The sequence below is a fragment of the Amphibalanus amphitrite genome, unplaced genomic scaffold, assembly GCF_019059575.1.
Source record: "Amphibalanus amphitrite isolate SeventyFive unplaced genomic scaffold, NRLGWU_Aamphi_draft 000564F_arrow, whole genome shotgun sequence".
In the NCBI taxonomy this organism is placed as follows: domain Eukaryota; kingdom Metazoa; phylum Arthropoda; class Thecostraca; order Balanomorpha; family Balanidae; genus Amphibalanus; species Amphibalanus amphitrite.
The window spans coordinates 412,090-434,082 of NW_024882058.1; positions in this window are offsets into that span (position 1 = coordinate 412,090).

Here is a 21,993-nt window from a genome sequence, read left to right on the forward strand (position 1 = left end):
CTTTTATAGCTACTATAACGTATTTCGTCAGTCACTTTCTTTTCATGCACTTTGCTATTTCTTCCTTGATGAGTAGCTTCGTCAGTCGTTTCTGCTCATAATATTTTTCATATTATCTGCTCTTTTCTTCTTCTGACTTTGCATTTCTCCTGAGTCTGTTGAAGGCTTTCCTTTGCTTGATTTGTTTCCGTATTTCTTCGGTCATCCATGGTTTTTCTTTGATTTTTTCATTCTTTCTGTCAGTTTTTCCTCTGTACCTTCTTGTAAGCAATTTCTCTGCCACATCCTTCATTATCACATTGAGATCTTCCATTAGGCATGTGTTATTAGCTTCTATTCTATGTAGTACCTCTTGCACGAAGTCCGACAATGATTCTTGGTCTGTCTTAAAGAAGTATTCATCTTTCCATTTGGCTTTATTGAGACTCAGTGACTTTTCGTCTTTGAAAAACACTGTGATCATGTTGTGATCTGATATAGATCTAGTAGTTCTTGACTTTCATCAATTTTCATCTTAAGGATAGACTGATGCATCTTGCTGTTGACCAGCACATAGTCAATAACACTTCTGTATTCTTTACTTCCCCATGTATACAAGCCTTCACATATGTCATCACCATTCAGTAGAATCATATTGCTTTTGTTAAAGGAAAAGGGCCACCTTTAACATGGGGATTGAAACTGAGATAGCCATCTTGTAGCCCGTGTCCGAAAACCTATCTGTCAACCTCCTTACGGCCGATTTCGGCCTCCATTCGTAGTTATCGGCAATATTAAAACAAAATACGCCAGGAATGCGTCCTTATCCCAGGAATGCGTTCTTATCCGACAATACAGCCACCCGCGGCGAGGCTTTGGTTTTTTACCAATCAGCTCCAACCAGCTCAGCTTTAACCAATCAGCTTATCTGACACAATCCGACGAGTCTGTCTTCTGAACGCTGATTGGCTTGAGTGTGACGTCATCGCTATGCCATCATACAGTAGGTGCCGTAGAGAGTATCAACATAGTACCAATATGTTAAATAGTCTTAAATACTTTTTAGCGAATTGTGCACTTCTGGCACCAGTTTTAAAAAGAAAATGAAAAATAATAATGTCAAAATGAAAAACAACGATATCTTCATATTTCACGAAGGTGGCCCTTTTCCTTTAAAGGGACCCTCCCACCTTAACATTAGATTTGAGTTGAGATAGCCAAAATGGGGTCCCTGGCTCACAATTACCGGTTTCGGCACTCACAACATCGAGAAATGCCTTAACTCAGAAATATTGAATTTCAAAATTGCAGCATTTTGATTCAGAGGGGCTAATGCTTAGGAATACCCCTCTGAATGTGTGACGTCAGCGCAGATATCTAACGATTTTTAAATGTTTGACTAAAACGTTTTGTAGCACGCGGAGGTATAAGCTATTTGCGCGCAACATCTGCCGCAAACGCCGCACTTCTAAAATAAAGTCGCTAGAAATAGCGAAGATCACAAAAAAGTAAACAAAAGTAAAAGTCTTATATCTTGAAAACCGGTGAATATTTTTCGATGAAATTTGGTAGATATTCGTTTTCGCTCTTTCTGAACCGAGCGACATCATTTTCATGCCAATTCATAAACTTTTTTGAATGTCGGAGGGTCCCTTTAATCACATCAATGACAAATTTTCCGTTCCTGTTCTCTTTTTGGCTTCCTAGGAACCCTACATGTCCATTAACCCATTTATGCCCAGGAATATTGACCATCATGAAAATCGACGAAATCAAAATATGTTATGCTCCTACCAGGGCCTTGCATGGAATCGAAAATAATTTTTACCTGCAGCAAAAGTTTTTCGAGAGAAACGTAAAAAACATGCGTTGCGAAATCGCAACGAAGGGCACACCGGACGCCATCAGCGTTGCGAAAACGCAACGACGGGCACATCAGACGGACATAAAGTACACTGAATGGCCGTATATGCTAATATGTTTTGACAAAACATCAATCAACCGTCGACAACTATTGCTTGAAAATGCGGAACCCACATCCCGTCATGCTCTATAACCCGCCTAAGAGCCTCAGTGATGAAGCATAACTTCATTATTCGCGAACGGGGAGATGGCAACACGGTCATTATCAACCATTTACTTTGTCCTTGCTGTTCATTGAAAGTTGTGGTCGACACGTATCCAGGGTGGTGCTTTCTTTTTGGAAGCTAGACAGAGCCATTACCCCCACCTATCAGACCCCACACTGAATACAAATTAAACGGAGGATTGGGAGTAAACCAGTGCCTAACGTATGCGCGTATATCCGCAATCATTCTTAACCACCCTCCTAGGAGTAAAGTTAAATTCCATTGCAGGTTAGTCGTACCCACTCTCAGCAAAAAGAAAAAAGGACCGATCCGGCTCTAACAAATTGCCCGCGTAAGGCGTAGCGCATCACAACAAATCGACTCCCAGCTTATCATGTTTACACCTAATCCAAAATTGTCATGGCCCCACTCTCAGCGACCTTCACGTGTAACCTCTTTCTCGAGACAATGCCAGGACAGAATGGTGATTCGATGTCAATCCGTCCTTCCCATCTTCCGGATAGTTGAATCCTCCTCCACGCCTCAACCCCCTGTTCCGGGCTGGACCGGCAACGTATATCGCAATCGGGCAGCTCACATAGGAGCGCGCCTGTAGCCGGGTGCAGTGAGTGCTTGGGAGGGGGAAGGGGGTGGGTCATGGGTGGCCTGCCCACTGGCTGGGCTCAGTCTCCAGTCTACGATTAACCGTGTCCGCTCAGAGAAATGTCTCCCCTAATTCCAATAATCCTGCTAGCTCTAAAAATGGTCTGATTAGATAAAAGCCTATCAAAGTAAGAAAACAAGCGTATACTCCACATCAAGCAGCTTATGAATCTATGCGAGTTATGAATCCTAAAAATAATTTTTTCCCAGACGCCCTCATTACCCCTGCCGAAGGGCTCAGCTACCCACAGAGGGGGCCCACTATTTTCCGACCCTCAGTTATCTTTTCTAACGTACAGTTACGTACAGTTATCTTTGTAAATGTTGCTAGTCAGCAGATTCTATCCAGAGAATGGCGATGCCTATCTGTCGCCTAATACCGGAATACATCCCCGTTATTCATTATATATGCACAATGTACATAGTAGATCCAATTTCCAAAGGACCTAATTATCTCTCAGCTCCGTTAGCATCGCCGATTGTTTGATGCATGGGTCCTTTTCCTACCATGCGATTTTCAGATGCATGGGAACACATTGCTTAGTGAACGAACAGCCCGAGGCCGATAATCTGCGAGAGAAAAAGAAAGGAGTGTTTGTGCCTGTTTGAGCCAGCAAATATGAAATGTGTCGCAACATTTTACGTGCGAACGCACCTTGCACTTAACATACCTATACACGTCCCTCATGGCATAGGCGGCGGAGCGGGGCGGGAGGGGGCACCGGGGCACCGTGCCCCCTTGATTTTGCCATTTTAACATTATCCCTATAGGCGTTGCATGGAAATGGAAATGGAAAGAATGGGACCAAAAAAGTCGGCAGTGCCCCCCCCCTTAATTGAAGATGTTCCACGGCTACAGCCTCATGGCTACAAAATGAGAGAAAGAAAGAAAGAGAAAGAGAGAGAGAGAGAGAGAGAGAGAGAGAGGGGGAGGGAGGGAGAGAGTTGGGGAACGAGGAGGAGAGGGAGGAAGATGGGGGAGAGAAAGAGAGAACCCATAGCGTATCACGAGTGAAGTCTATTGTTGATATTCATACTTCCGCTACCCTGCCAATGTGCCCATCGTTGCGTTTTCGCAACACCGCTGTCTTTCCCATGTGCCCTTCGTTGCGTTCCCGCAACGCGACCGTAGTCATATTTGAAAATAGTCACAAACCCTTTTTGTAGCATTATTTCTTAACAAAATGCATATCTACGCTATTGTAGGGACTCTGCAGAATATGTTTGCACAATTTTCATTATGATATTATTAAGCACTTAGCCTACTTATCTTGTTTTTCATGACGTCATCACTCACAAAACCTTCGACTTCACTCTGGGAGCTCTAGGCGGTAACTTACCGGCCGCACAGACTTGTAACTGCGTAGCATCATGCGCACAACCATGCTACACACGCTGAAACTTGTCTCATCGGTGAGTCTCTTTTACACACTTCTCAAGCTTCGATCACGTCGACGCTTGCTTGCGTTGCGAAAACGCAACGAAGGGCGTAAATGGGTTAAAATCCCCCAACAACATTGTTGCCATGTCTGGACTTTCTTCTAGCTTCTCTTCAAGCTCTTGTTTGATTTTCTCATTTCGCGTTATTATTCTGTTATTTAAAGGAAGACTGCCACCTTCAAAAAGTTTTCTCAGATCGGCCTATGATTTATTCCCTGGACAAAACAAAATTTTAGAATTCACCTGACAAAGTATCATCACGTGAATCGCGAAAAAAATTGTCGATTATCATACAATTATCAATCGGTTAATGTCTAGCGACAATGTTTACACATCACTAGACTTCAAGGTCATAAGATTATTACATTTTATTTGAAAAAGTAAGGTATGTTATGATTTACTAATATATGATTTCATAAGAAATTGGCCATGTTTAATTTATTTTGCATTTAAGTTCGTAAAACATTTAAAAATCATGGCTCATTTGGAATGGGTCTGGCCCATGTTAAACCCCATTTCCCACACTTTTTTGGAAAAAATGAACTACTGAATATATAGGTTTAACTTTTATTTTGACACTCCAAAATTCTTCTCTGATCTCGAAACAATCAAAGTTTTGACATATATTTACCAAAAGATAAGAAAATTCATGTTTCAAAGTTATCGATAAACAGTAGAGATGTCGGTTTTCTTGGACTAAAAAAAATGGCATCAAACTGAACTTTGGTCTCCGATTTCTCGCAAACGGGTTCGAATTTCGGAAAACCGACTTCAGTCTGGGACATAGGTGGCTCAGCTCTAGTGAAAACCGTTTTGTAGAAAAAAGGTGGCAGTCTACCTTTAAGAAATTTAAGAAATGAATGTCACGTGCGCGTCACGACTGCCAACCATAAGCGCTACCATATTCTAGTTTGATCTAGCTTTTTGCTAGTCCCGACCACATAAAGTAGGTTTTCTAGTAGTTATACTAGAAATTCCTACCAAAGTTCGTCCTACCCTTTACTCAATTTACCTTGATATCAATATACCTAGCGAGTTGCGACTGCCCATTCTGTTCTAGAGAGCGGTAAGTTGAAAGTTCCTTGCCACTACACTTCTTTTGTCAGTTGAATTCGGTAGGTACTATATCGTCCATTTAAGAACTAACGAAATGTGTGTAGACATACCGAAATATAATGTTCAAGAATTTAGAGCAGACGTCACACGAAGGTTTTCCAACCAAGGAGAGGCGCCATACCCGGAGGTGCTTCTTTTCTTTCTAGGAAAACCTAAACAAACCTAACTTAACCTGACCTTACCTAACCTACAACTTACCTACAACCTACAAATCTACAACCTAAAACCTACAACCTACAAACCTACAGCAGTGCCTCTCCTCAGTTGGAAAACCTTCATGTGATGTCTGCTCCACTAATGCCAAATTGTATAATATCTCGGTGCAGGTCAGGCAGTCTGCGGTAAGGCATTCAATTTTGGCACAGCGGCAAAACACACCATTTTCGGCGATTGATAGCGCAAGTAGAATCGGCTGAGCCAGCACAGGATTAGAGGTAGCGCATCAGCATGCTATTTAGCAACAGTAGCAACCAAATTCGGCATTGTTCATTTAATTTTGGCGGATAACTGGAGGCACCCAGATGATTCATATTTTCAGGAATGCTTCCTGAGCATCAAATGAATCCTTATACAGCTTTGTGGCTTTGAGATGTTCCAGTCGGGGGAGGTTTGGTCAATCGTTGTCATTGACGCAGGCCATTTTTGGCATCGTTCTCATTGACACATGCCATTTTTGGCAACCATGTGCCAAAAATGACAACAATTTCAGCTATTTTTTGGCAACGATGAAGCTGATTTCACTGCTCAGCGAGGAAATCACGATTTTGGAAATACAAGCACTGATTTTGGAAAAGAAGTGCTGCCACCTGGTGCAAGAAGAATAAACCAGCTTTAATATGGCCGTAGTTTGTATGGTAGTCCAACGTTGAAGTACCTACCGTAAAACGGTGTTAGGGGACAGTGGGGTGCTATGGGACAGTTGCGTTGTAAAAACTTTGAGTCATAATAAGTTTCTAATTTGAGAAGGTTAAATAAAAACTTGAGTGTGGTAGTTGACACTGTTTTGTTCTTGACTAAAGGACAAAGTGGCATGTTTTTTATGCAAGTGATTTGGTTCAAAAATGGTTTTGAAAATCATGCTACATTTTCACAAAATTGAAACATCTCCAAAACTCTGTGTATACCAGGGCCTATTTTAACATGTTAACTGGGGGGGGGGGGCAAATGCCCCCGTGTCAACAGAATTGCCCCCCCCCCCCAGTCGTTGAGATTTGCCCACTATAAAAATGGGCATAAACGAACAGGGTGACAAACATACTACTGTGACTTGTTTTGCAATGGATGTCAAATGAGTCAGTTTAAAAGTAATAACCAATGATGGATCCAAGGGTGAGTCATATGTGTCATGTGTGGACCCCGCCCCCTTTGGGCCCGTCCTGCCAGGCCTGCCAGGGGCACCACAGGCCTGTTGGGATCACCATCGACCTAGGAAGAGCACCATAGACCTGCCAGGGGCGCCACCGACCTCGCAGGGGCACCTTGGGCCTGTCAGGGGCACCACAAGTTTGTCAGGGGCACCACAGGCCTGTCAGGAGCACCATCGGCCTAGCAAGAGCACCATAGGTCTGCCAGGGGCACCACAGACCTGCCAGGGCCCCACCGGCCTCGCAGGGGCACCACCTTGGGCCTGCCAGGGTTACCACCACAGGCCCGCCAGGGGCACCACAGGCCTGCCAGAGGCACCACAGGCCTAGCAAGGGCACCACGGACCTGTCAGCGACACCACGGGCCTGTCGGGGGCACCTCAGGCTTGTCAGGGCCAAGGAACACCACAGTCCTTTCAGGGGCATCACAGGCCTGTCAGGGACACAAGAGGCCTAGCAGGGACATCACATACCTGGCAGGAGCACCACCGGCCTCGCAAGAACACCTTGGGCTTGTTAGTGGCACCACGTGCCTGTCGGGGACACTTCAGGGCATCACCGTCACGTTCAGCAGACACTACACCCAGCACTCTACCATCAGCAGTCTCCAGATCTCCAGCATCAGCTGCCACCAGCTCTCCAACATCAACAGCCTCCTGTGCACCGACATCAGCTGCCACCAGCTCTCCAGCATCTGCAGCCTCCTGTGCGCTTTGCTGTTGAAGAACGTCATACATCATGTCGCCGTGCGACTCAGGCGGCACATCACTCGTCGCAAGCCACTCAGGCCCCTCAAACCAGAGGGAGGACGTCACCAGCGCGTCAGCCAGCGCGCCTCGGGTGAGAAGGTCTGCTGGGTCATCAGCCGATCTGCAGTGAAACCAGTTCTCTACAGCGGTCAGTTTCTGGATCTCAGCGACCCGACCCGGTTTGACACGAATTGTTTCCAGCGCTGCGGCCGGCCTCGTAACCAGCCCAGCGCTATCATGCTGTCGCTCCAGCAGGCATACGGCGTACTATCGGGTAGTCGCAGAGCGTCACGGACAAACCGCACCAGCTTAGCGGCCACCAAGCACGCCATCAACTCCAGGCGAGGCAGCGAAAGCCGCTGTCTAAGCGGCACCACTCGGCCCTTGGACATCACAAACGACACTCTGTAGGATCCGTCCGGCTGCTTGATCCTCAGGTATACACAGCTGCCGTAGGCCTTTGGCCATGCGTCTGCAAACACATGCAGTTCCAAATCTGTCAGAGAACTCCAATCAGTCTCAGACAGAGTGGTGAAACAGCGTCCAACTTTCACATTCTGCAGCTTCAGGCAGCCCTCCATCCAGATGCAGAACAGCTCTGCTGCATCATCAGGAAGCACGTCATCCCACTCCTGACTCCAACTTCAACGCCCACATCTCCTGAAATAAACACTTGGCCAGCACTGTGAATGGGGTCAGGAGGCCAAGCGGGTCATAGATCCTTGCGAGCAGTCTCAGAATTACTCGCTTTGTCGGCACAATCCCATCTGGCAGCTGGTCACCTGCAAATGGCAGCGTGTCATCTTCACGGCACCACGTCACGCCCAGAACCCGAGTCGCCTCAGAAGTCGGGTGCTGCTGACCCTGTAACTGAAGTTTGTCCAGCAGGACAGGTGAGTTACTGGAGCACTTTGCGAGCTCCATGCCGGCAGCTCCCATGATTGCACGTGCCTCTTCAAGCATAGACACAGCACCCTGTTCAGAATCACATCCTGAGAGCCAGTCATCAGCATACAGTGACTCAACTCTGTCACTACAGGACTTTCGGGGTACAGAGACAGGTGGTGTTTGACGGTTGCATTTAACAAAAACGGACTGCACGCAACGCCCATGACCACCCGCTCGAACCGCATGACTCGTGTGCGCTCACCCCCGTCGCCTAAAGAACCCGTGGGCATCCTGGTCACAGGTGGCAATCCTAATCTGGTGGAAGGCCTTCACTATGTCTGCACATATGCCGAACCGCCCCCGTCTAAACCTCAGCAAAACGTCCAGCATGTTGGGCATGAGTGGAGCCCCCACCTCAACAACATCATTCAAGCTCACACCATTGGGTCCAGCCGCGCTGGCGTCGAACACTGGCCGAATATTTGTTGACACACTACCCGTCCTCAACACCGGCCTGTGGGGCAGGTAGTAAGTCACATCGCCGCTGGCTACCTGCTCGGGGGCACCTCACTTATCACACCATCCACCTCCATCTGCTCTAAGGCAGCGTCATATCCTGCTTGCAGCTCTGGATTTTTGGCTAGTTTCCTGCTCTGACTTACCAGCCTTTGCTTTGCCAACTCACAGTTGTCCATGAGCTGTGATTTCATGTCATGTTTCCATGGGATCTGAACTTCATACCTACCAGCATCATATTTGATAGAAGAGTTGAACTCATCTCAGCGTCAGATGTCTGATCACTTTCAGACAGGTCACTGGCACCCCAGGGCAGATGTGCCTAGCACTGATTGGTGCCATGCTAGTCATTGTCAGCAGCTGCCTCCCGTTCGCCCCACCATGGACTCCCCCTGCGTACCCTTGACAGGACCTGACAGGACCCACCCAAGCACTGTCTCCATAGCGACTAGCCCCTCAGAAGTGCGCACAAGCCCTTTTACAATGCCTAGCACAATAATTTTACAATGCCTCTGTGTGGCGACATATCTGATAAATCAGCAAACATGGAACAGTCATTTCGCACTGCTCTTGGTAGACAATGAACTAGGCTTGCTTACCGAAGCATCTCAGATCAAATTGACAGCTGAACAGTGAATTAATGTCGTTTTCATGACAGTATTTATTTCAGAAATTTCATTAAATCATGTACATATTTAGCTATAAAATCAGCCCATTGATAATGGCGCCCACCAAACTTCATCAGCAGTTTGCTTCCACAGCACCTGTTTCATCTGTAATGTTTTTAAAAGGAAGGAAACAATTGCGTCATAAATAAGAGCATGGGCGTTTTGCCTACCCTGGGCGTTTTACACTGTTTTCCCCTACACACTTTTAAATAAAAATGACTACTCCGGTTAATAAAGCCACCGCTTCATAAATCCAAAACGGTGTGTTACCAAGGTGGATTTATTAAGCGGATTCTACTGTAATCAGTAGCGGCGGAACACCTTCAATAAGGGGGGGGGGGCACTACCGACTTTAGGTCCCATTCTTTCCATGCAACGCCCATAGCAGGGCTAATGTTAAAATGCCAAAATCAAAGGGGGCCCGGTGCCCCGGTGCCCTCCCCGTTCCGCCGCCTTTGACTGTAATTGAGTTTCTATCACTTCCTTCAATAGTTGGTTATTTCCTTGAAGAGTGCTTCTGACATAATGTCTGATGCCCTTTAATAACTCTCGTCTTCATCGCCGATGCTCCAATTTCGCCTCGGAGGGCACAGATGGCTGTATGTTTTGGTGCACCAAGCATCTGCCGATGCACTCCGTTTTCTATTACATCCAGTTTCTTGACCTCTTTTTCTGTTATGTAAAATTACAAAATGGATGGCAGAGCAAAGCTCTTCCAGAATGTTTTCCCTATCAGGAGTTTGTCGCAACTTCTTGCGACCATCCCATGCGTGATATTTGCTATCCTTTGGGCTCTTTATCATGTTTGTCTGCTCCTTGAATATGTTTCACTGATTTCCAATCTTTTCACCGAGATACTTTAGCTGTTTGTCGTCGATATTTCTTCTATTTCATCTGGTTGTTCCTTACAGTTGTATACCAATACAGCTGTCTTGTCCTTGTTTATATCTAGACCGCACCTCTTACTCACTTCATTTACAGAAATGACGTCACTTCGACGTCATTAACGGTCAACCTTTTTATAACCTTTGGAAAAACTTTTGGTCACAATGTGTAAAAGCTACTCCCGGGAGGGTACTGGAAGTTTGGTGACGATCGGCGCAGCGGTTCTGGAGATAAATCAAAAACTAATAATACTAAAAACTAAATAATGATCAAAAAAGATAATATTGATATTTCGATCACGGATCTTTGTCGGAAAACACAACAGAAGACCAATGTTTTGTCTGAATAAAACGGATGATCGAAATATTAATGTCAGTATATTTTTGGTAATTTATATTTCCTAGGGAAGGTCATAAAACAAAACTGCATATTGCCAGGAGCTTAGTTTGAGAAGAAATTGTAATACAAGCTGCCCGGCCCCGCCCCTTCAGCCATTGTTTGACTCGAAACGTTTCATTTCAGTGAAGTTGCTTATATTACAAACACGACCATGTTTTTGGTATATGCCAAGTCGAGGAATGGCAACAATTCAGCCACATTGATTCGCCCTTCAGAGCTGCCGACGTACGATGAGTTTACCGACGGAGCGCAGTAAGTAACAGCCGGCGATGGAGCGGGCTGGGCGATGACTGACTGCTGATATCTTTGTATAGGGCAGAGTGTGTATGTTTCCGACGGCAGGATAGTCCGGGCAATTCAAATTTCTCGAAAACGCTAAGAGCTAGCGCGCTCAGCACGCCGATAGCTGACACCATGCAGCGGCCTGGCTCCCGGGGGCGCTTGGACGTGAGGTGCATTTTTTCGTCTTTTGAAAAGCTGATGTATTTTTTTTTGCATGCGCTGTCGTAGTGCCCTGTACCTGTTAAACTGCTAGCGTTTCTTTCGCCTTTTTTATCGTGGTATTGCGGAGCTGTTATGAATTTAACCAGACTGTTGCGTGCATGAGAGTTCACGTCTTCCCGAATTGCCATGTCCCATGCTGTCGGGGCGTGATGGTATGCTGGTGGCTGTGTGAACTGTGGGGATTTTCGGGCTGTCCGTAAGCTACACATTACACATCAGATGGTAGCATGAAATACCACACGGGGTCGGTAAATGATTTCTCGAGGACAAAGGTCGTTGTTGATATTCCGCCCGAGGCCAAAGACCGTGGGTGGAAAATCAAACAACGACTGAGGTCCTCAAGAAATCATTCCGGCCTAAGTGTGGTATTTATTTTACCGTAAGCCATGTAAAATAGGGTTGGGACCTATCTCCACACTCTGTATGTTGTGGTAAAATAAGAAAGCTGATTTTTCATGATTTAATTTAAAATCATGTTGTTAAAAAATGCCTAGTTAGCTCAGGAATTAATTATTTGTGACTGAAAACAACTTGCTTCTGATTGGTCGGGCTAATCATGACGTCACATGTAGGTATATAACTGTCTGTATATTTGGCGCAGTTGAGACATATATTTTCTATGTATTTACCTATGCTAAATCGCAGTGATTGGTCGTGTTCTCAGTGTCTCCTTATTTTGCGCTGGTATTGCGTGGCTAACAAATTCTATCAAGAGTAACATATACTAAAATGTTCCTTTAATAGTGGAGCTTCAGTATCTGTGAGTTTTATTGGCAAGCGAAAACTGATTTCGCTGTTATTTTATCTGGAAATTACTCATTTTTTAGGTCAATATTCAAAATATTTTACGGGAACAAGATGGCACTTCTCTTGATTTTTGCACTCAAATCGCGTGCGACTAAACTGTATTGGAACTTGCAAAGAAGCTTGGTGATTAATTAACTGTGTTGTTGTGGCACTGTTTGCAAAGCATGGATAATGGAACTGTGCCAAAGACTTAGCTACATCGCAATGCCTCAAGTAATACGCAGAAGGGACATAATTCAGAGCAAGGCTATAGAACTCCATTCAGAGTCCGATCGAGAAGAATCGGTGCAAATGCTACGAGGACCAGGCAGCTCTGATACGATGGCTATAGTCCATTTAGTTTTCAAAAGGCTCATGGCCCGAAGTATTATTTTGGAGTTGGCACGTGCGAGACGCTAGAAAATAACGCAAGCTGAGATGAATTTCTCGGCCATTTTTGAAAGATAAGCACAGTGCAACGGAGCAAGCTGTTCAATTTAGCTTTTAAATCGTGTCACATTGCAGATGTTAGTAAATTCATAGATTTGAGCCATTCTGTTGACTTTGCATGCAAAGTTAACGTCACTCCTAGAGTAGCATTGATTCCACAGCCAGCTCATCACTTGAGAAACTAGCAAGCGGCAAATCTTTAAACATTCAAGACAGAATCTGTCTTGGGCCGGAATTCTGAACAGCAAGCTCATGGAAAACATGCCATTGTTAGCGGCTGAAGCTGGTGACGTTCCATATTGTTGTTTTACATTGTGTTCTCGCATGCTACCTACAAACTTCAGTCGTCTTTTTATAAGTCTTTCCAGATTTAGTTGGCGCATACCCGACTTCTTCCCAATGCCGAAATCGATCGATCAGCATTGTACCTAATAGACCGGCAGATATGCTGGCTCATGTTTCTTTTGTACTCAACAGAAATAAATATCAAACAAAATGTCAATCCGTGTGTTACTTTTGTAGGTCTACAAACAGGTCATCCACGTGATCATTTTAATCATTTGTTTAGTGCCTATGGCTAGACCCCGTGTGGAAGCATTTTCGATTCACAGTTCCTCATTATGAGTCGTATGTCTATACTTTTTTCCAAACTATCGCAAGTCAGAGGCCAGCCGACCGAGCCCACCGAGCCGACCAGTCTGATTTCGAAACGTGCCAAGCCGGTGTTCGTTGATTTCTGTAAAATCCAGTAAAATCCATCACTTTGCACGTGACAATTCTAAAATCGATTTTCGGGCCGTGCGCCTTTTGAAAAAAAAAAATGGACTATAGTCGTCTCACTCCATTAGACCAGCTGATTCCTGACAGCACCGACTCGGATGCAAAGATGGAGCTCATCTTCCAAGCCAGAAACCAGTTCTGTGATGGAAGATGTGATGCTGCCTCTGTCTCTGCTTGTTGGCCACTTTGGACGGGGTCGAGCTCCGCCCCTTGCGTGAGCGGCCTGTCATCCAGAAATAGTTCCTTCGTTTGCTGGCCGTTCCCTGATTAGGTGCAATACGGGGAGCTGTAATCAGGGAAGTAACTTTCCATATGAAAGGGGTGCAGGTGCACCCCCGTCCTCCATTCACTAGAAGTGCACCCCCATCAAGTCAAAGTGCACCCCCATAGGATAAGCGGCGCCCCACACGCCGCCCCTCACCGATTAGCTCTAGAGCAGATGGCGAGGGTGATTTCCCGGCTACATTCCATCTCGGCGTCGTGATGCTTGTGGGCTTGGAAAGCGTCCAGTCGTATGTAGGGTAGTGTAGGTTTGAGTTCAATAAGGTCCTTACATTTGAAAGGTTTAACCCTATTCCTGGCGGGGGGGGGGCCTCAGGAGCCCCCCCTGAGGTTTTTTGGTTATTTCTCCCAAACGCGTTGAGCTAGGAAGCTCAAATTTTCTGACTTTTCCTAAAAGGCTTCTACGCAACATGTCTGAAAATTTTTAGTTGATCTGACCTCAGGTCAGGTCACCAGAGGCGGTTTGGTGACCCTACCTCAGAAAAGTTTGCAATCACGCCAGAGCTAGAGTTTTTGACCGATCAATTTCTTCTCTTCAGGCTTTAGTTAGGGTACCAGTATGTGCAATTTGTATATCTCGGAATTTTGATATCGGTGACCTAAGGTCAGGTCAGTTTCGCGACCTCCCCATTATAAGTCAATGGGGGAAAAATCAACTCCCTGTTTTTACCACTAAAACGGGTCGGAATGGCCCCATATACCATACATGACTTCATATACGATCAACCTTCACTACCTTGAGGTCTGTTTTGCTGTTGGGCAGCTGTGAGGTCATGTGACGTCATCAAAGGTCACGAAAGGTTTTTGGCCAATAACTCCGTACAGGAACAAGATACAGACGCGTGGATGGTCTCATTGTGTTCAGCTCGTCAAGACGCATCGAATGATATACATGATGACCTCGAGGTCACGTGACCTGAGGTCAACCTTTGACCTTGACCTTTCGAGGTCAACATATATATCATTCGATGCGGATTGACGAGAGGATCACGATGATGCCCTTAGTTTGTTCCTATCTTGACTAATTCGAAAGTTATTCGAGAAAAACTCTCTCCATATCTAGCGCCGCCATTTTGACTTTTTCGACCCCTGTGACGTCATCTTTGACCTGACCTGAAAATGACCTTTGTAAAAATTGTAGACCTTGTCCATGCGTATCCGATGCCGTTTACCGCTTGTCGCTATCTTGCTTCGTTCTCGAGATCTCAGGGGGGGGGGCCGAATCGCCCCCCCCGCCAGTTTCTTGTCATTCATTCATTCATTCATTCAGTGTATTTTGGTAACCACGAACAAAAAATATCGGCGAAAATAATCGCGGATCGGCGCAAAAGCAAAATGCTTAAATCAAAGCGCCTCTCCCACAAAACATAAGCACAAAAAACACACAAAAAGGAAATATTAACACGAAAATTAAGTGCAAAGTAAAACCACCTGGCCACAGGTCACGACGGCCCCGCCAGCAGCCCGCCGAGCAGCCCTCCGGACATAGTCACCAGGTGTCCGGGCCCCGGGCAGCAGCAATCGGGTACGATGTTGTGTAGTGTGTGTGTGTGTGTGTGTGTGTGTGTGTTATTGCTGTGTGTGTGTGTTGAACCGTTGAGTATGTACAATGTATGCATGGAGATGATGTGTTATGCTGATTCCCTGGTTCTCAGTAAGATCATGGCCGAATAGGATTGCACTAAGCTTGCGTTTGTAGGAAATGTTTTCGAAGTTTGGTATGATTGTTCGCGCCGCGTTAAGGAGGAGTGATCTTTGGTGTGTATATAGGGGGCACCGGAGTATGTAGTGGGCAGTGTCTTCTTGGTGATGTCCACATGCGCATGCTGGGCTTTGTGCAAGTTGATACTGATATAGATGTGCATGTAGATGTGATAGACCGACTCGTAGTCTGGTGTGGTATGTGTTGGCCATTTTGGTCCCTACTGAATGCAGTGTTGGTGGCTCCGGTGCCCCAAATCGCTGCCAGACTTGACGAGTGAATTCACGGCGGGATGGGGTATTGCGAAGGGTTTCAGGAAGAAGATTCCATTGCCGAATGGTGGTAGGGATAAAGGACTTGCGGAAGGATGTTAAACGGGTAGTAGGGACTGAGAGAAGTTGGGCTTGGCGTAGTCTTAGTCCCGTAGCTCTTTGTCTCGTGTTTGTTATGAGGTTTGTCAGGTATGAGGGGAGGGGAGGGTCGTTGTAGAATAGTCGATGGAAAAATATCAGTCTGTGTATGCGTCGTCTGTCTGCCAGTCGTTCCCAGCCTAAATCTTTAAGTAGTGCGTCAGTAGATGTTCGAAATAGGGCCCCAGTCACCAGTCTTGCGCAGCGATTTTGTAAAGTTTGCAGTCTCGCTGAGTCGAACAAGGTCAAGTGTCCATCGTAAATAATGTCGCAATAGTCGAAGTGTGGTCTAATGTATGTCGTAATCAAGTCATTCAGCACACGTCTCGGTAAGAATTTCGCAATAGGGTAAACTGGTCCTAAATGATAATTCACTGTCTTGATGATCGAATTTACATGTTCGTGGAAATGTAGGTCAGTGGAAAAGGTGAGGCCGAGATGTTTGTGACTTGTTGAACTTGGTATTCTTTGTCCGTTAAACTTTAATTCGGGATTTGAGTTATTCTGTTTGTTTGTAAATGTTTGCAATACTGTTTTTTGTGCACTAAAAGTAATAGCCCATTCTGATCCATATTTACTGATATTGTCTAAGTCGTTTTGTAGGGATTGTAAATGTGTTTTGCTGTTCTGTGGATAGGAGGAATATAAAGAAGTATCGTCTGCATAGAAAAGAGTTTCGTTTGTTGTTTTGTTTGATAGGTCATTAAGGTACATCAGGGCGAGCAGAGGCCCAAGAACCGAGCCTTGAGGGCAGCCTGCCATAATTTTTTGTGGATGAGAAAAACTGTTGCCTATGCGTACTACTTGGGTTCTGTCTGAAAGGTAACAAGTTAGCCATGATAACAGTGAGCCGGATATACCGTATTGAATTTCACATTTTGCAAGAAGTGCTTCATGCCAAATTTTATCAAAATATTTAGAAATATCAAGGAAAATTGCAGTGAAATTTTTGTTGTTATCCAGGGCGGAATACAGTTGATGTGTCAGATAAAGAAGTTGAATTTGAGTGCTATGACCCGGCCGATAACCACTTTGTTTTTCAGTTAAAAGATTATTTTCAATTAAGTGTGTGTATATTTTTGCAAACACTATTTTTTCTAATATTTTTGATAGGGAGGGAAGAAGACTGATGGGTCTGTAGTTAGTTGGGTCTGAATTTGAACCTTTCTGCTTGAATATTGGAGTTATGCAAGCTTTTTTCCATTGAGAGGGAAATTTTCCTAGCCTAAGAGATTTATTAAATAGTTTTGCAAGAGGTTTGGCAATGAGTAGTGCTGACATTTTTAGCAATTTGTTAGGAATTTTGTCAGGACCTGATGATTTGTTAGCCTTTAATGTATTGATAATTTTAAGAACCTCATGCTCGGTTACTTGGGCCTCTGATAGGATAGGAATTGGGAAGGTTGGAGGGGTAATATGGGGAATTTGCTGGTTGGATGTGTCTAGTTGAGTTTGTGCTGCAAAATGGTTATTGAGGATAGTTGCCTTAGCAGAGTCGTCAGTAACTGGCATCCCGTCTTGATTTATAAGTGGTGGTATATTATGCTTTGCTACTTTACCAGTAAGACTTTTTAAGATGTTGTGATATGCATGTGGATTCTGTTTTTGTTCTATGAGCCTGTTTACCTGCGATTTTATATGAATATTTTTAAAACGTTGGTTCATCTCGGTTGTTATGTTGCGTTCCTGTCTCCATCGTGTCCAGTCCTGTGGGGTGTCCCTTCTTTTGGCAATAGAAAATAACCTGTTTCTCTTCCGAATTTGGCGCTTTAGTTCTGAATTAAACCAAGGTTTGTTATTTGTTTTGGATGAAATTGTTTTTTGGGGAATAGAAGCTATTGCTGCAGCCATTAAGGCATCGGACATATTTTGAGTTGCAGTGTCTAAGTCACAGTCTAGTAATGTGTCCCAGTCAGTGTCCATAAGCAGTGATACAAGTTTGTCAATGTCTGTTTGTCTGAAGTCAAATATTTGTTTGGTGTATTTTGAAATGGAGGGGGTGTCGATAACGAGGGACACAAAGATTGGGATGTGATCTATTTTGGAGAAGGAAGGAAGTACACCACTCGAGTTGACCATTGATCCGTTATATATTATTACCAGGTCTCTAAGATTGGCAATGTTGTTGATCTCTGAGTATCTAGTTGGTTGGGTAATCAGTTGTTCAAAGTTAGATGTTGAGATAACGTCATGGAGATAAGTTTCGTAGGATGATAGAGGACTATAGTTTTTGTACTTCGGACTAAGGAATGTATTACCAGCATTAAAATCGCCAAGAATAACAATGTTATGTGGAGAGTACACTTGTGCCAGGGTCATACTTTCAGTTAATTTATTAAGGAATGTTTGATATTGATCTGATGACATGTTAGGGGGTATATAGACAGCACATATTATCAAGGAAATTCTCTTTATTTTCACAAGGCACCATATCCCGGCGGAGCCCGCCAGGAATAGGGTTAAACAGTCCGCGATCAGCACAACATACCACAAGTTAAATAAAAACTACCAAACTCCGCCCAACTAATATTAAAGGAAAAGGGCCACCTTGTGGTGGATTGAAACACAATGAATAAAAAATGTTTGGTATTCAGAGCAAAACACAAACTTTCAAACCAAGAACTAAACCAAATTCCAAGCCATATCTAGCGCTGGAGACTCTCAAGACCAACAAACCAGCCGACCCAAACTTTCAGTCGGCACACATTTTCCTACATCGTGCGCGCGCGGTTCATAATGAGCCACCGCCGCACTTTTAGCAGTTGACAATAAATTATTTACTTATATAACATTACTTACAACATTTTCCTGCTAGCACACCTCACCCTGTCTTTCAAGACACATCAAATCATATATCACACCTGTGATTCACGAGCGGCACGACTTCGGAGCCTCTCTGATCGCCGCAAAACGGTCTCGGGGCGGTCTCGACCTGTGACCGGGGCGGTCTCGGACTGTGGCGTCACTTCTGGTTGTCTGACGGGGAGGGACACCAGCATGGGTCCTTTCTCACTTGAGTCACTGTCATCCTCAGCTTCATGGTCCTGTTGGAGCCGATGTCGCAGCTCTCGGACGTGGCGGGGCACTCCGTTCACCTCCACGGCCTGTTCCGAGAGCGTGCGTGTCACCACGCCCTGCTCATACTGTGTGTGACAGCGCGCGCCGGGTGGCCTCACCCAGACAGCATCTCCGGGCTCGTACGCTTCTTTTGGCGGGCGGTACCCGCCAGCCGGTTCCTGCTGCGCTGAATGGTCGGAGTGTGGCAGACTCGTCCTCCAGTTGTAGCGATACAGCTGGTTCGCTGGCGTCGAGTTGTCTGTCTTGTTGTCTTTCGGGGTCATATTGTAGATGTACACAGCTTCTGAGATATCACATCCCTTCCTTGCTGCTATGGTCTTGACGGTGCGGTGGACGCGTTCGGTGACACCGTTTCCGGACGGGACGTAGGCACAGCGGAACGTCAGTCGCACGCCCCACTCTGCAGCAAATGCACCAAAACGCCTGCTTCGAAACACTGGGTCGTTATCCAGTAGGATTTCATCCGGCGCTCCTCTCTCCAACAGGATGGAGCGTAGCTCGGCCACCAGAACTGAACTTGTTTTCAGTCTCAGTGGACGCCAAATGGTGAATCGACTTGGGCCGCAGTCGATGATGGTGAGGTATAATCTGCCGCGGTACTCTGTGACGTCGATCCCAAGTCTTGTCCAGACCTGCTTGACACTGAGTTCGCCTTTCTTCCACTTGACAGGGGCAGGATCGATCGACTGGCAGACTTGACAGCTCGTCACGACGTTCCTGACACAGGTCTTTGTGACCGTGGGCATGACACGTTTAGCGAAGAAGTGCGTTCTTCTGATTCCGGGATGGCCGGCATCAGCATGAATCTGAGCGACGCGGTCCTGTTCACACTGCACGGCTGTTGCCACGGCTGCGACACCAGTCACACCGAGCTCGTTCGCAGAGATACCGTCCTCTTCCCGCTGTACAGCAGCTTCAGCGATCTGACAGGAATCACTCCTCGCTGTCGTTCCAATCGCGGCACACAGGGCTCTGTGCTTGTCATTCCCTGCTTCTGGATTTCTGGTTTCAGTGGCGCCTCGCGGAGTACCTGGCGCTTTGGTCTTCACTTCTGGACTCAGCCATTTGCGTGGCACCCTTGTGAGATTGTCGGAACGATTGGCAGCAGAGGTCACACTTCGCACAGACATGTCCAGTCTGTACTCCTCACCCAGCATCTGCAGAGTTGAGAGACGTCTTCGGATGAGCATTTCAGACGCGGCTTTCGTCTTTAGCCTCATCTTTCCGCTCAGTGAGTTTGATATCCAGTGATATACGGTGCGGGAGTCTGTCATTAGGACAACCTTCTTGGCTCCCCATGATATCGCCAGATTTACTCCTTTGATAGCTGCGTCCAGTTCTGCGACGTTTATGTGCGTCCCATCGTCTTTCCTCAGCCAGCAGCCGTCCTCTATCAGTTCGCCGTCTGCTTCCAGTGCTACCCCGAGGGCCAACGAGCTTGCATCAGTCCAGACTGTGACATCTCTTCCAGACACGTCCCATCTGCCCTTCGCTGGGTCATCTGCTGCCACCTTCTCCAACAGGTCCTGAACCATGTTCTTCACCTCACTGTCTTCGATGGGATCGTCCCACCTCTCGGATAGCGCGCTCGCGCGTCGTTTCAGGTACGAGGTAGCTGGTCGGAGCCAGCCACATAGGGGCAGATTCCCTGTGAGACGTCCGCAGAATGAAAATATCTTTCGCTTTGTCAGTGGCAGCTCGATCCCCGTGACTTCATTATCACGTCTCCATCTGAGTCCGTCTGTTCCCGCTGATACTCTCAGCCCCAGAGCTCTGCCTCCGTCCTTGAGTTTTACTGCCGGTTTGCACTCCAGACCGAAGCGCTTCAGGTGCTCGGCCACCTTCTCAGCCGGCAGCACGGCCTCGTCAACCAGCACGTCGTCAATGTACGTCGACACTGCCCGCTGCACGTCCGAGTCCTGGCTGACGACCAGATCCAGCACGGATTTCATGACGCAGGGCGATACGCTGAGGCCAAAGCCCATCCTCGTCAGGCAGTATCGCACGCCACCGACGATAACCGTTTGGTACGGCCACATCTCCTTTTCCACGTGAATTTGCAGATAGGCCTTGTTGAGGTCCAAAAGCGCCACGTCTCTCCCCAGCTTGCGCCACTCTCTCAACTTTTCATTGCACACGTCCGCATCTGCCGTGAAAGTGTCCACGTGTGTGTTCATTTCTCGAAAGTCCATCACCGGTCTGACTTTCTGTTTGTTCAGTTGCACGACAGCCATCATGGGGATCAATCCCTTTGGCGGACCCAGCTCACTTTCATCGTACGGTAGAAGCCATCCATTTTTTATCCAAAGGGCCACTTCCTGTTCGTATGCCGCCTTGGCTTCAGCTGAGATGCGATACTGAGCCACACAGTTTTGTAGCACTCCAGGTGCTTTGCCATCAGACCACTTCCAGGACACGATCCAACATCTTTGCGCTCATCAAACCAAGCCCGGAAATCAGCTTTCTCCACGGACAGCTGTGGCTTCACATCTACGCCAGTCGTCGAGTCAGGAGGCTCTTCACTGAGTTCAGTGCGCGGCCTTTTCTCGCTGCGACAGAGTTCTTCAGTCGGAGACTGGGCCGAGGCGCCTTGGCGTGACCTTGCAGCCGCACCCGATGTCGACACACTCTGTTCTCGGAGTCCAGCGCAGGTGTTCTTCTCGCCACAGAAGAGTACCTCGGTTGGAGACCGGACGGAGACACCACCAAGCGCCTGCACACCGTCCATTCCAAGCACCATGTGGAATCCCAGAGGCCTGTCTTCCGCTACCAGTGCGCTTATTGTCACAACCTTCAGCCCCGGAATGAGCACACTGACGTCCGCGACTCCGATGCACAACAGATTGTGGCCGCTTGCAGTGGCAACGTTCACAAGTTGCCGTTCCCATGATTGGCAGACAGACAGATGAATGATACTGCGGGTGCATCCTGTGTCAATAAGAACATTACACTGTTTTCCGCAAACTTCCAGTGATCGCACTGGCAGCGCGCCCATCCACTTCAATTCCGAGGAGAGGCCGGCGCTGAGTCCTCTCCTCGCAGCTCGTTTCCCGAGCGAGGCTGGCTCGGGCACTCAGCGGCGATATGACCCCATCCGGAGCATCGGTAGCACTGGATACTCTGTCTTCCGCGGCCCGTGTTCCTTGAAGACACGGTTGACCTGTTATTCTGAGAGCGGTTGGACACCACCCTACTCGAGGGGTTGAGACCTCGCATCGCAGAGACGCCCTGCGAACGGGGAGTCTGTCCGAGGAAAGCAGATGCG